Consider the following 18,974-nt stretch of genomic DNA (forward strand, 5'->3'; position numbering starts at 1 on the left):
TAACCTCAGATATGCAGATGACACCATCCTTATGGCAGAAAGTGAAGAACTAAAGAGCCTCTTGATGAAAGTGTAAGAGGAGAGTGAAAAGGTTGGCTTAAAACTCAACATTCAGAAAACTAAGATCATGGCATCCAGTCCCATCCCTTCATGGCAAATAGACAGGGAAACAGTGAGAAACTTTTTTTGGACTCCAAAATCACTGCAGATGGTGACTGCAGCCATGAAATTAAAAGATGCTTGCCCTTTGGAAGAAAAGCTATGACCAACCTAGATAGCATATTAAAAAGCAGAGACATTACTTTGCCAACAAAGGCCCGTATAGTCAAAGCTACGGTTTTTCCAGTAGTCATGTACGAATGTGAGAGTTGGATCATAGAGAAAGCCGAGCGCTGAAGAAATGATGCTTTTGAATTGTGGTGTTGGAGAAGACTCTTGAGAGTCCCTTGGACTGCAAGGAGATCCAACCAGTCCATCCTAAAGGAAATCAATTCTGAATATTCATTGGAAGGACTGATGCTGAAGCTGAAACACCAATACTTTGGCCACCTGATGTGAAGAATTGACTCACTGGAAAAGACCCTGATGCTGGGAAAGACTGAAAGTGGGAGGAGAAGGGGATGACAGAGTATGAGATGGTTGGATGGCATCACTGACTTGATGGACATGAGTTTGAGTAAGCTCCAGGAGGTGGTGATGGACAGGGAAGCCTGGTGTGCTGCAGTCCATGGGGTTGCAAAGAGTCGGACATGACTGAGCGACTGTACTGAATTGATATATATATACACACACACACGACACATACATATCTGGAGTAGGAAATAGAAACCCACTCCAGTATTCTTGCCTGGAAAATCCCAAGGACAAAGAAAGCTGGCAGGCTACAGTCCATGGGGTTGCAAAGAGTCAGACACAACTGAGCAAGTAGGTATATATATATATTAAATTTATAGTTTGTTAGCTTGTTTTATAACTTTTCATACTATTTAGACATTTGATATGTGGGCCCCCTTGGGTAGACTTTTGTAAGCCCTACAACTGCTAGGGTTGGCTCTGGTATCTCATTTGATACAGAATCAAGTTGAATTAGCTTGGCCTGGTTTTTTAAGGCCTTTTACTATTGGTTCTTCTCTAAACTTACCTTCCACTGCTTTTCTACAGGAATCCTCCGTGGGCCAGTCTGGTCCACTCATATCCAGGCTTGGCCTACATCCTCTCCTCTGTGCTCAGGTTCACTCTATTTTCTCTGAAAAACCTTTGCTTCTGCTCTGCATTTGTATAGGCCAACTACTATTTAAACAGCCAGCCTCATAGTCATGTCTCCTCCTCTGGATTCTTCTAACAGCTTTTTTTCTGAACCATTCATTGACACTCAAAGCGTGGAATCATGTGTGGAAGCCATTTTTCTTTTCATGCACAAGGTATATAGCTATAAGGAGATGCCAATATGCAACAGTTTTTAAACGAGGAAAGAGGATTAAAAAGACAGACAAACAAACAAACAAACAGAAGAGTAGCTAAAGAATCAGGAGAAAGTAGTTAGGCAAGTAACCAAGGAGGAGATGGCTGGCATTGTCAAAAGGCTGCAGAGTGGTCATTGGGAAAGATGCCCCCAAATAGAAAGAGGAATGAGGTCCTTTGTGACCACTGAAAAATCAGCCCATTGTGTGGGTGTAAACAGCAACAGCATTGTAGTGGGGAAAATAAGAGATGAGAAAGTAAAGACAGCAAATACAATTTAAAGAGTTATCTGAAAAAGTGGAGGTTGGGTTGTTTTGTTCTGTGCAAAGGATGGAACAAATGTGTCTGTGGGAAAAAAAAGAGCTAGATTAGAGAGGAACAGTGATATCAGGGAAAGGATAGTTGATTAATCAAAATCTGGGAATGGCAGCCATCCAGGGCACAGGTGCAGGGATCAACCTTGATGAGGAGAAAGGACTTGTGGTAAAGGGAATGAATGCAGGCTATAGCACAGACATCCTAATCAAGAGACTGGACTTAAGGGTGAAGAAACTGGCTGTCACTGTAGAGGAAAGGCTAGGAAAGCCTGAATTTTCTTGAGCAGGTCTAAGATTTCTTACATAGTTGGTCACCATATCTGTGGATTCAACCAATCATGATATTCAGGGAAATAATTCCAGAAAAGTTCTAAAAAGTTGCAGCAGCAACTATTTACATAGCATTTACATTGTATCAGGTATTATAAGTAATCTAGAGCCAATTTAAAGTATATAGGAGATAGGTTACATACAAATACTACAGTCATTTTTACACAAAGGACTTGAGCGTCCACTATTTTAGTAGCTGCAAGTATCCTGGAGCAAATACCTCAGGATATTGACAGAAGACTGTATTTAAATATCATATTCTTCAGTCTTTCTTTTTACATTTATTCAGTGCCCTGAGTGTGCCAGACACTGGTGTCCACAGAGATACAACTTTTCATGTAATTTTGGAATTTGTTATAACGATGAATCAGTGAGATTTACTTTTTACTCTTCTAGAAGGCTTTCAGTATAAACAAACACCAGTCGGAAGGGAGTCTTTTGTCAGACCAGACGACCCGAGTAAGGGTTGAGAAAACACGGGCATCTCAACAATGGCGCCCTGTTAGAGATGGGAAGGGAGGAGAGGCCCAGAGACGGGGAAAACAGGTTTAGACCTGGGTAACCCGAGGAGGGTGCGCCTTCAACCAGGAAGAAGTGTGCCCCTTAAGCACTTCAGGCTGCGCTGTAACCAAGGGTAACAGCGCTTCAGCTCACGGCAGTGTGAAAACCACCTTCTTCCCTAACCAGATGTATCTACGGAGCCTGACCAGGACTAGACACAAGCCAAGATTCTCCATCCAAGATTCCTTTCCAAGAACTTCCTCTGCCCCTGACTACTTAAATGTCACTGCTCTTGCCCCTAGTTTATTGATGCGGGGCCGGGGAGAGAAGAAGCGGTGGGAGAATCACCTTTCCTATTTTATGATTGGTAGTATTAGACTCCAAGTCCCGCCTCCCACGCTGCCGCCAACAGGCTCTCAGAGTTGTCACTCGACTCACTGCGGCCGCCCCTCGCCGTGGCCCCGCCCCTCTCTGTGGCTGGGATCTCGCGGGAAGAGCGGCGGGTACGGCTGTGGCTCTGTCTCCAGGCTGCGCGCGGAGCGGGAGGGCTCTCCTCACACAAGCGCTGCCTCGCGGAGGGTTTGGAGCTGCGGCAGACGCAGGCCTGGGCCGCCCCCTCTCTGCCGCCTCCTTCTCTTCCTCAGGGTTCCCCGGTCCGCTTGCCCTACGACGCTGCCCAGGTGAGGAAGCCCGGAGCGCGTCTCCGCTGAGGAGCGGTCGGGGAGCGGGGACACGGAGCAGCCGGGGCAGGCGGGCTCCTGACGGGGGCGGCTCCGCGGGCAGCGCGGCGCTGCCTGGTGTGCGCGAGGCTTGGCGGGGTTCGGGAGTGAGGAGGGCGAGGACGCGGTGGGGTGGGATCCGGCTGCGGACGCCCAAGGGCGGTGTAGCGGGTGCCAGGGCTTCTCCGGGTGAGGAGGCGGTTTATTGGGGGTCTGGGGTCTCTTCCGGCTTGGGGTTCGGATGGGTGGCAGCGGTTTGGGTCCCGGGTCTTTGAGGTCGAAGGAGATTTACCAGGATCCTTCGGTTCCTTGAGGTAGTATAGCGAGGTTCTGGGACAAGGGGTCCTTTTATCGCGGTCTCAAGCTCTTTTGGGGCAGAGGACTCAGTTTTAGCAAGGTCCTAGGTCTCTGAAGGGGCAGATGTATGGGATCTTGGGGGTACTTTGAGCAGGAGTGGGCTTCTTTTTTCACATTCCTGGGATAAAGAAGCAGTGCATTGGGGTTCTGTCTGTTTATCGGGGTCTCCGGGCAGGAGGGCGATGTATCTGCGTCCTGCAGGGGCCGGGACCGCCTTGGTGGGCTGCTGGGGGCTGAAGGGTTTACGGCAGAGACCAGCGTCTTTATTGGGGTTTCTAGTTTGCCCAGAGAGGGGCGGTAACTTGGCATGGTCCCCAGTTTTTTCGGGGGCGACAGGGCGAGTTAGCGGGTCCCCGGGAGATCTCGAAGGGAGGGCGCGGCTCTGCAGGCGCTGGATCGGCTCGTGGCGGGAAGGGAACTCTGGTGACATCTCGAGTTCACAGTCTGTGGCTGGTCAGCATCCTGGAACAGATCTCTTTCTAGATGAGATTTACTCAATGCTTAGTTGAAGGATTGATCCGTGTTGTTGCCTAGTTGGAGAAATAGTGGGATTGTTCTGCAGTTTTCTTCTCTCTGCTCCGGGATCCCTGTGAGGGCGTGCTGGTTTCTCTGCTCTGGGAACCAGAGTGGCAGACAGCACCTTAAGTGGGCATGTAGACATGTAGGTTCTTAAGGATGCAAGTGTCCTCCGGGTGAGCGTGGAAGCCGCTGAGGATAGGGAAGGCTGTGCGGTTTTGGCTTCCTTTCCTAGGTTAGGGTCTGCTTTGCTGATCCTGCATTATTAGGTCTGTCCTGAAGTCCCGCCCGAGTGTTAGGCAGTCAAGTAGTGCTGGAAAGTGTGTCCTGGCTTCTCTCTGTCGTTTGAAAAACATTTGTGGAGAGGAATCTGTTTAGGTCCAGCCTCCAAGTAACGCATTGGAATTCGAAGTTCCAAAGCTAGAGCTCTGCAAAACCGTGGTTTGAGACCTGTAAGAATGGCTAACAGAACTCTTTTAAAGAATCCTGCTTAACAGTTTTATTGTATACAGTTAGTCTTGACTCATATGCAGAGTCCTTGGTAACTAGCCCAGACTTAGATGGAATTCAAATAAAATGACCTGTATACATGTGTGTGTGTATATATATATATATATATATTTTTTTTTTTTTTTCTTTAAATGTTTAAGTCAGAAAGTCTGTGCTTTTGCTTGACAGTTCCCCTGGTTAGATGGCTCCTTTATCATAGAGGCCTGTAAATCAAGTCTGATGTGGCTTGTTTGATGGAACCTGTACTTATAGTAATTCTGTAATTTGGGATAAACAGACAAATTTGAGTATGGCAAAGCGGAAAATTTTTCCTGCTTTAATCTTTTTTTTTTTTTGAGTGACAGTTTTCTTTTAATGATATTTCTTTTTATCTTAGAACCAGAAACATTAGTGACAATGTATTTAATTCTTGACTTTTATAATCATTTTAAAGAACAAGGGGGCTTCCCTGGTGGTCCAGTGGTTAAGAATCCACCTGCCAATGCAAGGAGCATAGGTTCCATCCCTGAAGACCTGCAACTAAGCTCATGCACCCCAAGTACTGCGCCCACTCTGCTAGAGCCTGTGCTGAACACAAGAGAAGCCAGCGCAGTGGGAGCCCTCGCACCACAGTGAAGACCGGCCCCTGCTCACCGTGACTAGAGAAGGCACCTGTACAGTAGTGGAGACCCAATGCAGCCGTAAATAAATACATTTAAAAATTAAAGAAAAAAACCAGGGAATTCTACATAGCAATATATAACTCTGAAAAGTTTTAAGTATTTTGGGGTTTTGTGTTAGTTTGGTTTTTGTTTTGGTTGTAAATTAAACCAAAATGCCTGTTTGACTTTTTTTTTTTTTTTTTTTATTAAAATATATATTTATTTATTTGACTGCATGAGGTCTTAGTTACAGAGACTTAGTTACAGCACATGGGATCTTGTTCCCTGACCAGGGTGTGAACCCGGGCCCCCTGCATTGGAAGCAGAGAGTCTTAGCCACTGAACCACCAGGGAAGTCCCCCTGTTTGACTTTTATAACTATCAAAACTGATCAGTTGAGCAGATGTTTGATTGGAATCACAGCCAAAAAAAACCCTAAGCAGACCTTTGTTTCCCCATTATTTTTGAAAGCCAAAAATATATTAAGCAGATTTCAGTAACTTTTTAAAAGGCAGCTTTCATAATTTCTAAGTAAACATATTGATCAATCAACAAATATTTGGTTATCTGCTAGGTGTCACAGCATGGAGTGTACCTCCATGTACAGTGATTACAGCTTTCATGAAACCTGTATCAAGAGAAAGAGACAACAAATAAATACATAAAAATAATTGAGATGCTGATAAGAGAGAAATAAACAGGATAGTTTTGGGATTCAGCTCACTTAAAAAACATTAACCCCTGATAATATAACTGGTATTAGCATCCTCTATTATATAAGCATAAAATCCGTAAAGATAAACATCAAACTTAAAAGTGTTTGGGGAATTCTTTAGGAGAGAGTTGTAAAGACATGGAAAGGAGTTATTAATTATCTGTGCTGTGCTGTGCTTAGTCACTCAGTCATGTCAGACTCTTTGCAACACCATGGACCATAGTCCGCCAGGCTCCTCTGTCCTTGGGATTCTCCAGGCCAGAATACTGGAGTGGGTTACCATGCCCTCCTCCAGGGAATCTTCCCAACCCAAGTATGGAACCCAAGTCTCCTGCATTGCAGGCCGATTCTTTACCGGAATTATATGCTTTTATACTATTTGAATTTATTTCAGTGAGCAGAAATTACTTAGGTGTTAATTAGAGAAGTCTGAAGATTAAAACGGTTTGGTCACTGTACAAATTTGTGAAATGTTGCACAGGCGTTTTGTCAGTGTTGCCACTTCTGTGTGTACTAATGAAGGAAAAATGTATTTCATTTATCTAAATTTATAGGAATGGGATGGGGAGGGGAACACAACAGAATAAGAAAAAAGACTGAAGCCCAAATAAAATGTGAAAACATGTTAAAGGTGTTGGATCTTTAATTATATGAAGATAAATTAATCTTTGACCTTTATTTTAAATTTCTTTTCTTTCTAAGAAGACTTCTTAAAAGTCTTTTTTAGACTCTCGAGAAGAATAAGTTGTATTTTTGTGGTGCCCCCTCCTGCTCTGGTGAGGCAGCAGGTCCTTTATTGTGGCACAGATTTCAGGACGGGATTTTTTTTAGTCAGACATATGGACATCTAATAGATACTTTTTTTTTTGTGAGGGATATGAAGCATAAAAATAGTTTTATAATTCATTATTACACTGCTAAAAAAAATGATAATACCAGAGTGTCTTTTGGGTTATCATTCAAAATTCTGAAGTCATAGATGGGACATATTAAGCCAGTTTCTAGAAAGGAAATCATAAGACATGAAATTCTGGTCTCAAACTGTGCTACTAACCACATGATCTTGGATAATTTCTTAGTCTTTCAGGGCCTCAGTTTCCATACACATAAAATGAAACAAAGAGCAGTCCCTGTCAGTAATCAATATAAACTCTAATGCCAGGGTTTATATTCCATGGTTTTTATGTTGCAGATCCACAGTATTATATGTACAGAAACCGATAGATGCTATGAGTCGCTAGTTCTCATGTAATAAATGCAACTAGTTCCATGTAATTTTTTTTTATCATGCCTAATTTTAGGTCTCTTTTTAAAGATATATAGGAAATATTTAATTCACAAATATACATTCATGAAGGTAAATGACTTTCTTTTGATAATGTAGCTTTATCTGTTAAAGCTAAATTTTATCTATTATTTTCTTTCTGATCCCTGGTTCTGTAATGGAGTGTCTATATGATAATGTAATGTCCTTATTTAATTCTGCGTGTAGAATGAGGTCTCTAGTGGTTGACCCCCTTTATACTACTGCCAAGGTAATTTTTCTAAAATGCAAATATGTTCAGTGCTTTTTTCTTAAAACTTATACTTCTCCCTTAACTACAGTATTTAGTTCTACGGTTACAAGGCCCTTCATCATCTGGCTCATCTCCTGCATTTCTACCATCATACATCTCAAGCTCCAACTGTACTAATACCGTCAGTTTACTGAAAGAGCCATACCGTTTCCTAACTCAGAACCTTCTTATATATTCTCCCTCCTACTCAGAATGCCTTTCCTTCTCCTATCTTGCTGACAGTCTACTGATTTTTCAAGATACAACTTAAGTGCTGTCTGCTTTTTGAGTCTTCTGTGTGCTCTGGTCCTCCCTCTTCCAGCCCCACTGAGTTATTTACTCTCTCTGTTTTGTTCATTCTTTCCCTATGTTTGTTAATATGCTGTAACTATGTATGTATCTCTCTTCCAGGACTCTAAAGCAGATGTATATTTGTCTAATTGGGGCTGCCCAGGTAGCACAGTGGTAAAGAATCCACCTGCCAAGACAGGAGACACAAGAAACGTGAGTTCGATCCCTGGGTCAGAAAGATCCCCTAGAGTAGGAAATGGCAACTTGCTCCAGTATTCTCGCCTGGAAAATTCCATGGACAGAGGAGCCTGGTGGGCTACAGTTCATGGGGTCACAAAGAGTTGGACACGATTGAGCATGCATGCATGCACACACACACACGCATTTGTCTTATTACTTATTGAATATCTATTGCTTATTTTACACAGTTGGCTCTCATTACAGATTTGAACTCTCAGTGCCAAGCTTAGTATCTTCCAAATGTCTGAATTAATTGCAAATCTCAATCTTGCCCTATTTTTCTAAAATGTTGGGCTTTCTAAATTATCTTGTTCTCTTGCCCCTATGACTGCAAACTGCTATTAGATCTGTAGTATTTATACTCATATTTAAGTACTCCAGCACTGTAGGAGTTACGTGTTAACTGTTAAACTTGCAGAAAAATGAGCAGAATTTTGAGGCAAACACTAATCATAGTACCTAAAATTGCTAGGAGAGTTGTGAACTGGTTTCAGTATTTCAGATCTTGGACATCAGTGATTTGGTGGATATTTTACCTTTTCTGCTTTCTGTATGGGAAATGATTATTGCTGATGTATATGGGTTTTTATATTGGTTTAATAGTTTCTTTATATACATTGGGCTTCCTGGGTAGCTCAAACGGTAAACAATCTGCCTGCAATGCTGGAGATCTGGGTTCAATCCCTTGAAGGAGGGCACGGCATCCCACTCCAGTATTCTTGCCTAGAGAATCCCATGGACATAGGAGTCTGGCAGGCTGCAGTCCATGAGGTTGCAAAGAGTCAGACATTACTGAGCAATTAACACTTTCACTTTCACACTTTTACTTTATATACATTACCTTTCATCCTCAAGACAAATCCTAAAAATTTAGTTAATTTTTTCAAGAAGTTAAGAAGCAGGCTATAACTGGCGCCAGGACTGTCTAAATCCAGATTCTATGCTTTTTAGAAATACTACATTGATTCATGTTGATACTTGGCAGAAAACAACGAAACTTTGTAAAGCAATTGTCCTTCAAACTAAAAAAAAAAATACTACATTGCTTTCTGTATATGAATTCTTAGTGTGTTTAAAACTATTAATAGATATTTTACTCATTTTATAAATTGAAGAAGTAGATTGTAATTGTTTATCCATTCAGCTTTTTTGAAAAAAAAAAGCTGAAGTAGAAGATTTGAGATTGATTGGCATTTAGAGACCACTTAATCCAGCTCCTAGAGGGAACTGACATACACAATAATAGTTAAATGACTTGCTCAAGATCACACAGCTTTGTACTTGGTTAAGATTTGTTGTTATTAAGCTTGTTATGACTATTGGTGTTGTAAAACTATTATTTGAGAGAAAAGCAGGTGCCTGATTCTTGCCCCACCCTCCCACTCCCTGGCCAAGGAAAAAAGCCTAGAGTGGCTTTCAGAAAAATGATGATGAGGATCTCAGAGTCTTAAGGACATGGCTCAGAGAAAATCCTGACTTTGGATCATGACACATGGAGATGTCTCATTGCCTCTTCACTCACATAGTTCCCTAGACTTGGTTTCTTTCCTTCTTCTTTTTTCTTTTCAAAAATATATTCACAGCTTACTGATCTGCCTGATGAAGTGATTAGCAGCAGCCTAACTAATAACCAGTAACTGTTTACATGCCAATCATGTAACTAATAGGGATACAAAAAAGCATAAAAATCTAGTCAATACCCTGAAGAGGCTTAGTTTATTGGGAGGGGGAGGCAGTAAGTATTTAACTGCAATGCAGTATATAAGGATGCAACTCCAGGAGCTTAGAAGAAGGTAAATGTGGACTGGGCTAGTGGTTGTAGAAGTTTTTATGTAGAAAAGGTTTGGTTTAAGTTACTGTTTAAATGAAGAGTGGGAGGGAAAGACTAAGGAAAAGAATATCTGGCAGTGTGTGTGTGTGTGTGTGTGTGTGTGTGTGTAGATTTTTTAAATCTAACCCATGTTCACATCCCTTCAGCTGCAGTGGCCTCCTTGCTGTTTCAGAAGGCCTGGAACATACTCTTCCAGATATTTGTATGTCTCCCTCCCTTCTTTCCTTCAGGTCTGAATTAAGGTATCACCCCTTTTGTAAAAGTCTGCCCTGTTTAAGATTACAGCATCCCTCCCATGCGTACCCTTCTATCCCTTTTCCTTGCTTTGTGTCTTTTTTTTGTGCTTTTCTGCAGTCCCACATACTTTGTGTTTTTGTTATCTTTCTACCCCTACTATAACATAAGATCCACGAGGGCTGGGATTTTTACCCATTTTACTTAGTGCTATATCCCCAGCACCCAGAATATTACCTGTTACAAGGTAGCTGCTCACATATTTGTTAAATGAATACAACAATCAAACTTTGAAGTAGTAAGATTATTTGATCTAACCTCTCTCTTTCTTGCTGGCTGGCATAGAGCAAGAGGAACTTTCTTTTCCATTAAAAAAATTTTTTTTCTAATACTTAAGTTGTATATGGTATAGAAATCATGACATAAGAACTTGTACATATGTCATTGTGTAGTCACCAAGAACCAAGTATAGAATACTTCTATGACCTTAGCATCTTTTCTTATTCTCTCCTTGTTAGTACTTCCCAAAGGTAACCAGTGTTCTGACTTCTATCACAATAGATTAGTTTTGCTTTTCTTAAACTTCATATAAATGGAACCAAATCATTTTTTAAGTTAGCAGGACTTCATTGTTTTTCATCGCTATGTAGCATTCCATTGTATGAATATATATATATATATTTGTTGTTGTTGTACTGTTTATAGACATTTGGGCTATTTCCAGGTTTTAACTTCTAGGAACAAAGCTTCTAAGAACAATTATGTACCTAGCTTTTTGTGGGCATAAAGATTCATTTCTTGTCTAAAAAAGTTAACCTCATCTCTCTCTCTATGTGTGTGTGTGTGTGTGTGTGTGTGTGTGTATATGTGTGTGTGTGTGTGTGTGTGTATAGTGCTGTTGTTATTTAGTCATTAAGTTGTGTCCAACTCTTTGGCAACCCATGGACTGTAGCCCGCCAGTCTCCTCTGTCCATGGGATTTCCCAGGCGAGAATACTGGAGTGGGTTGCTATATCCTTATTTGGGGGATCTTCCTGACCCAGGGCTTGAGCCCACATCTCCTGTATTGGCAGACAGATTCTTTACCACTGAGCCACCAGGGAAGCCCATAAATAGAAAGACAGATACATCTGTACGTAAAATTCTTAATTCCGTGTGGTCCTCAGCACATGCTGAAAAGTGAAAGTGTGTTAGTTGCTCTGTCGGGTCTGACTCTTTGCGGCTCCATGGACAGTAGCCTGAAGATTCTTCTGTTCTTGGGATTCTCCAGGTAAGAATACTGGAGTGGATTGCCATTCCCTTCTCCAGGGGATCTTCCTGATCCAAGGGTTGAACCTGGGTCTCCTACTTGCAGACAGAAGCATCTAGCACATACTAGATGATCATTAAATGATTGAAGATAAATTATTGACTAATCATGTACTGTAAGATGATCTCAAACTTATTTAAAAATGTTGGAAAATAGCTTCTGGTCCATATTTTTGTTTTTACATCTGACGTAAAACATGTAGCACTTAACTTTGTCAAGATTCTACACATTTCTCTTTCTTTTGGCTAACCTTTTTTAAAACCATATTGTTTATTAGTTGCTGCCCCTTTTCCAGAAGATGGGTGAAGTATATCCAGAAAAGAGAAAATTCAAAATAGTTAATTTTAAGGTGTGAATTTCAGAACTGGTTTCCTGTTTTTTATTTTCTCAACATTAAAATGTCGTTTCTTTTCAACAGTTTGGTTCTACTATATGTATTTTATATATATGTGTGTATATATGTATTTTATATATATATATTTATTTTTACTATCTATACAGTTTGAAATCACTTATATGAATGCGTAAGTTATGTTTTGGGATATGTCAAATAAAGGCTTTCTTTTCTTTGATTGTGTGCATGCTTAGTCTCTCAGTCATGTCCAGTTCTTTGCGACCCAAGGACTGTAGCCTGCCAGGCTCCTCTGTCCATGGAATTCTCCAGGCAAGAATACCAGAGTGGGTAGCCATTTCCTTCTCCAGGGTATCTTCTCGACCCAGGGCTCGAACCCAGGTCTCCTGCATTGCAGGCAGATTCTTTACCATCTGAGCTACCAGGGAGTAATTTTAGAAATGGCTTTAGTTGGTGAAGAATGCAAATGAGAACCCCTATGGTAATAAAAGAGATCATGAGAAATATTTTTCTAATTTTGGGGAAGCTTCCAGTTCTCTTTTGAAGTGATTTCTTAGCTAAGACTTGAAAGATGAGTAGGAAACAAAGTGGATGAGATATCCAGCAGGGAATGGGGGTAAAAGCATGGTGAGCAGGGAGCTGCATTTGCAGAGGGAGAGCAGGATAGATTTGGGAATCTGCAGACAATTCAGGAGGGTTAAAGCAGTGGTTTTCAAGCTGTAGTGTGAGTATGAATCTCCTGGTAGGAGTGAGGCTCAGGAATTTGAAGTTCTTACATGTTCACAGGTAGTGGAGATGTTGTGGTTCCAGGATCACACTTTGCAAACCACTGGGCCAGAGCCTGGGAAGCAAGAGAGAAGGAAGGAGTGGGGAGTGAAAGCAGGGACCGTATCATGGAGGATCTTATAACTATGAAAGTTCATAAGCAGTGGTATCCCACTGAAGAGTGCTAAGCAGAAAGGTGACCTTATGAGATTTTTTATTTTCTTGGGGACAGTAGTAGTGGAGTGGTGGAAATAATCTTTAGAGGTAAACTCAATCTCCATTTGAAACTACACAGATTAATGTCTGAGAAATTATAGTTAACCCATCCATTAATAATTACTGTTTTTTCCCACTAGCAGATTCAGTTCTTTTAAAGGGAAAGTTTGGTTTTATTTATTAATTTAGATGTTATATGTTTAATCAGTTTTTTCTTCCAGGGATATTCTTGTTTGTGATAAAATAAGTATCATTACAATTTAACTCATAATTACATTGTTAACCCTGTTTGATAGAATTTGATTTTTGTTCATGTTGTACTATATAATAGTCCAGAGTCTTCTTTTTTATTGATTAAAAAATAACCTAGCTGGTAGTGCTTATTGTATAGTAGGAGTGATCTTAATGATTCTTAGTAATTTGAGTTAGGTTGTCACCAGCTTTCATAAATGTTATTAATTAGAAAATTTTATTTCATCTGTTTAAATATCACATCAGTTTTGCAGTATTATAAACTTAAGAATGTGTGTGTGTATAGCTTGTTTTTTCCCACCTAATTTTATAAGTTTCTAGGGACTCATTTTCAGAGAAGGCAATGGCAACCCACTCCAATACTCTTGCCTGGAAAGTCCCATGGACGGAGGAGCCTGGTAGGCTGCAGTCTGTGGGGTCAATAAGAGTCGGACACGACTGAGCGACTTCACTTTCACTTTTCAGTTTCATGCATTGGGGAAGGAAATGGCAGCCCACTCCAGTGTTCTTGCCTGGAGAATCCCAGGGACCAGGGAGCCTGGTGGGCTGCCATCTATGGGGTCGCACAGAGTCGGACATGACTGAAGTGACTTAGCAGCAGCAGCAGCAGCAGCAGCAGCAGGGACTCATTTTAAATACTTGGAGAAATGCAAAACACAAAATCTAATGCTTCAGCTCAATATAAGCTTAACAAACATTATGGTACACATTCTTCCTCATTCCATGAATATATTGATTCATTTGTATACTGTTTATCCTCCTATCATGAATTTATATAATAAAAATTTTCCTACTTTGTTAAAATTGCTTCAAAACTGAATTTTTAATAGCAGCATAAAATTCTGTTGAATGAATGTGTAATGATTTAACCATTTCCAATTATTGAATATTTTTTTCTTCTTCAAAGAACAGTGAAGAAAATCTTTGTGCATAAATGTTTCTCCATACTTGATTATTTTCTTAGGATAAGAATAAAAATGTTTAGTCAAAAGCTAAGACCTTAAAACAATTAAATATTGCCATATTACTTTCTAGAAAGGTTATCCCAGTTTACATACCAGTATCAGTATTAGTCTTAAAAACCTTTTCTATGGAATTCCCTAGAATTCCTGGCAGTCTAGTGGTTAGGACTCCATGCTTCCACTGTAGAGGACATGGTTTCAGTCCCTGGTCAGGGAACCAAGATCCCTCATGCTGTGTAGTGTGGCCCCCAAAATAAATAAATTAAAAAAATTTTTGAATCCAATTTAATAAGCAAAAATGATCTGACTTTGTATTTCTTTGATTATAATTGAAGAGCGTTGCAAAATTTTTTTAAAAGTTACCCATTAAATGAAAAGATTTTTAAAAGAAAACCACATGCATTATTTTATAAGGTAAAATATTTTAACTAGAATTAATGTTTTATTATAGTAGTTTTTTCTGTTAATAGATAAATTAATTTCTTGAATAGTTGTGAAAAAAAATTACAAAATTCAAGGACCCAAACAGTCGCCCCAGAGACAACTACTGTTACCACTTTTTTATAGGTACTTCCAAGGTATTGTAAATCAAGTGTGTGTGTGTGCCAAAACATTAGACAAATTATGGAGAACATTCATTAAAATACTGTCTAGTTCAGATGTGGTATTGTGTACTAAATTGTGTACTAAAAATTAGAAAGGGTCTAAAAATGATTAGTATCTGGCTACTGGCCCAGAAGGAAGAAAAGCAGGGTCTGGCAGCATCTGGCTGTAATTTTCTATAAGACAAGTGGCCTTAGCTCTTTTTATTATTGGATCAATTCTTTGACAATAGCACTTCTGTTTATAGTACCGATTCTGTAGTACTATTCCAAAAAGGAAAGCCAAGTTTTTGAAAATTAGACAGTTGATGCCTGAAAGAAACTCTTTAAAAGTACAAAAGCTGTTTTGAGATACTTAGCGGCAAGATACTTTGTCCTTAGGTATTATTTTAGGATTTCTTTGGCAAGTACAGTTTTAGCAGAATTTTCATGACTTTGTTGCTTAACAGTGAAAGTTTGAGCTTGAATAGTTGTAAATGAAATTCATCATTTCCCTGAACTCTTATTTCCTAATTTGAAAACCAATCAGCCATGATACAAAGTATTTTAAAATATAATTTTTAAAGATTTTCATGCTAATAGTTTAAGTACTAATTTGTCTCATACAGTCAAAAATCTTTTTGAGCTTGACTTGGAGGCTGCTGCTAAATAAGTGATTTGAGCAATAAGAATCAGAAGGTTTAATTGGTTGTACAGAACTTTAGAGCTTTAGGGAAAAGATAATTGCTTTGGGGAGAGATTTTTTTTTTTTTAAGCCCTTGTTTCTAAAAATAAAATAAAAAATATCTTAAAAAAAAAATTGTTTACTGAATAGTAACTCTTTGTGGCCCAGGATAAGTTAGGGGTATTATGAGAGTTTCTATTTGCTGGAATTCATGTCTCCTATTTCAGATTAATTATAAGGCTGTAAAGGCTACTAAAGAATTTGCACCTGTTAGTGGTTGGTAATATTTTAGTAGTTTTAAGAAAACCTTCCCTTGTGGCTCAGCTGGTAAAGAATCCGCCTGCAATGCGGGAGACCTGCGTTTGATCCCTGGGTTGGGAAGATCCCCTGGAGAAGGGAAAGGCTACCCACCCCAGTATTCTGGCCTGTAGAATTCCACAGACTGCATAGTCCATGGGGTCACAAACAGTCAGACACGACTGAGTGATTTTCACTTCACTTTAAGAAAACCAGAGGCAGGAAAAGATTTTGATTAAAAAAAAAATTTACTTTTGAAATAGTTATATATCTGTATATATATTACAGAGTATAGAGAATTGCATAGTATAAAGAATTCCTATATACCTTTCACCCAGCTTTCTCCTAATGTTAACATCTTGTGTAACCATGGCAGATTTATTGAAAATAAGGAATTAATCCTGATTTTTAAAAAGAATACAACGAACTTTTTTTTAACACCTGTTATAATAGAGTGTTTCAGCTGCTGATACACAATGTTGGAAAAAAAGCAAATGTTGCAGGTAATAATAATAAACTGATGATCTTGGTGTCATTCCTGAACAAATTCTCAGATTATTGAACATATATATTTTGGCATATAATATTTTATATATTTTGGTGTATATTTAGAAAACACGAATCACTGGGAGCCAGCTGGGGGTCACAGAGGACAAGTCATGCTGCACTAGCCTCACCTGTGGCGCTAGTGGTAAAGAATCTGCCTTCCAATGCAGGAGACACAAGAGACATGGTTTTGATCCCTGGGTCAGGAGGATCCGCTGGAGGAAGGCATAGCAACCCAATCCAATATTCTTGCCTGGAGAATCCCATGAACAGTGGAGCCTGGTGGGCTACAGTACATGTGGTCGCAAAGAATCAGACACGACTGAAGTGACTTAGCACACATGTAAACTGGTAGGTACATCAGGAGATGCTCTGGCCATAATATATTTAGAATTATAGCTACATTTGTTAGATTTTAAATTTTGTTCAGGGTAGATTTAAATGCCTTATGTAGATTGCCTCATTTAGCCCTGTTTTAAAAATGAGGAAAGGACCCCAAAAGTTATATGGATAGCTTTTTATCATATTTTTGTATGATGGCTCAGATTATCAGCTTCTCATAGCAAAATTCAGGCTTATAGACTAAAGAAAGTGGCGAAAACCCCTAGGCCAGCCAGGTATGACTTAGATCAAATCTCCTATGAATATACAGGGATTAGATGTAGTAAACAGTGTGCCTAAAGAACTATGGATGGAGGTCTGTAATATTGTACAGGAGGCAGCGAACAAAACCATCCCAAAGAAAAAGAAAAATAGGATGGCAAAGGGGTTATCTGAGGAGGCTTTACAAATAGCTGAAGAAAGAAGAGTAGCAAAAAGCAGAGGAGAAAGGGAAAGGTACATCCAACTAAACTCAGAGATCCAAAGTAGCAGCAAAGAAAGACAAGAAGGCCTTTTTCAACGAACAGTGCATAAAAATAGAGGAAAACAACAGAAGGGGAAAAACTAGGGATCTCTTCAGGGAAATTGGAAGTATCAAGGGAACATTTTGCCCAAAGATGGACACAATGAAAGAGAGAAACGGGAGAGACTTAGTAGATGCAGAAGAGATCAAGAAGAGATGGAAAGAATACATAGAAGAACTGTACAAAAAAGATCTTAATGAGTCAGATAACTACGATGGTGTGGTCTCTCATCCAGAGCCAGACATTCTGGAGTGTGAAGTGTTGTGGGCCTTAGGAAGCACTTTTGCCAATAAAGCTAGTGGATGCAATGGAATTCCAGTAGAGCTTTTCAAAACCCTAAAGGATGATGGTATCAACGTGTTGGCACTCAATATGTCAGCAAATCTAGAAGACCCAGCAGTGGCCATAGGACTGGAAAAGATCGGTCCTTATCCCATTTCCCAAGAAGGGTAGTATTAAAGAATGTTCAAACTGTTGGACAGTTGCACTCATCACCCTTGCTAGTAAGGTCATGCTTAAAATCTTGCATGCTAGGCTTCAGCATTACATGAACCAAGAACTTCCAGATTTCCAAGCTGGGTTTAGAAAAGGCAGAAGAACCAAAGATCAGATTGCCAACATTCGCTGGATCATAAAGAAAGCAAGGGAATTCCAGAAAAAAACATCTCCCTGTGTTTCATTGACTATACTAAAGGCTTTGGCTATGTGGATTGTAACAAACTCTGGGAAGCTCTTACAGAGATGAAAATGCCAGACCATCTTACCTGTCTTCTGAGAAACCTGTATGCAGGTCAAGAAGCAGCAGTTAGAACCCTGTATGGAACAACTGATTGGTTCAGGATTGAGAAAGGATTATGGCAGGGCTGTCTGCTGTCACCATGTTTATTTAACTGGTATACTGAGCACATCATGAGAGATGCTGGGTTGGATGAGTTACAAGCTGGAATCAAGATGGGAAACATCAACAATGTCAGATATGCAGATAGCACTCTAATGGCAGAAAGCAAGGAGGAACTAAAGAGCCTCTTGATGAGGGTGAAAAAAGAGAGTGAAAAAACTGGCTTAAAACTCAGTATTAAAAAAAAACTAAGATCATGGCATCAGGTCCCATCACTTCATGGCAAATAGAAGGGGAAAAGGAGGAAGTACTGACAGATTCCTCTCTTGGGCTCTAAAATCACTGTGGATGGTGACTGCAACCATGAAATCAGAAGACAATTGCTTCTTGCCAGGAAAGCTGTGACAAACCTAGACAAGTGTATTGAAAAGCAGAGACTTTAGTTTGCTGAGAAAGGTCCATATAGTCAAGGCTATGGTCTTCCCAATGGTCACATACAGTTGTGAGAGCTGGACTGTAAAGAAGGCAGAGTGCCAAAGAATTGATGTCTTCGAACTGTGATGCTGGAGAAGACTCTTGAGATCCCTCGCACAGCAAGGAGATCAAACCAGTCAAACCAGTCATGGTAGCCAAACACCAAAAATCTATAATAGATACACACACACACACACACACACACACACACACACACACCAAAAATCTATAATAGATACACACACACACACACACACACACACACACACACACAAAGAAAAGAATCCAGATATAATCCAAAGAATTTATCTTTGTTCATTATAGTATTCATTATAGTGCCAGAAGCCCTGGAAGTGAAAGTGACTCAGGCTGTCTAACTCTTTCCGACCCCATGAACTATACAGTTCATGTTTTCTCTAGGCCAGGATACTGGAGTGGGTAGCTGTTCCCTTCTTCAGGGGGTCTTGCCAACCCAGGGATCGAGCCTAGGTCTCCTGCATTGCAGGGGTATTCTGTATCAGCTGAGTCACTCAGTTCAGTTCAGTCGCTCAGTTGTGTCTGACTCTTTGCGACC

General features: G+C 40.2%; 1 protein-coding gene across 2 annotated transcripts in view; it reads left to right on the forward strand.

Annotated features, from left to right (window-relative positions):
- The first annotated feature begins 3,092 nt into the window (after nucleotides 1-3,092).
- The window catches only part of GLCE (glucuronic acid epimerase), a 110,926-nt gene continuing 95,044 nt past the window's right edge, over nucleotides 3,093-18,974 (forward strand). The window contains exons 1-2 of one of the 2 annotated variants that reach the window (XM_043470912.1): nucleotides 3,093-3,289; nucleotides 8,035-8,127. The gene's annotated coding sequence lies outside the window, so the exon portion shown is untranslated. The remainder of the gene's footprint in view (nucleotides 3,290-8,034; nucleotides 8,128-18,974) is intronic. The other variant, XM_043470911.1, reaches the window with a different exon arrangement.

This window comes from Cervus canadensis, chromosome 6 (genome assembly GCF_019320065.1).
Source record: "Cervus canadensis isolate Bull #8, Minnesota chromosome 6, ASM1932006v1, whole genome shotgun sequence".
Lineage (NCBI taxonomy): Eukaryota > Metazoa > Chordata > Mammalia > Artiodactyla > Cervidae > Cervus > Cervus canadensis.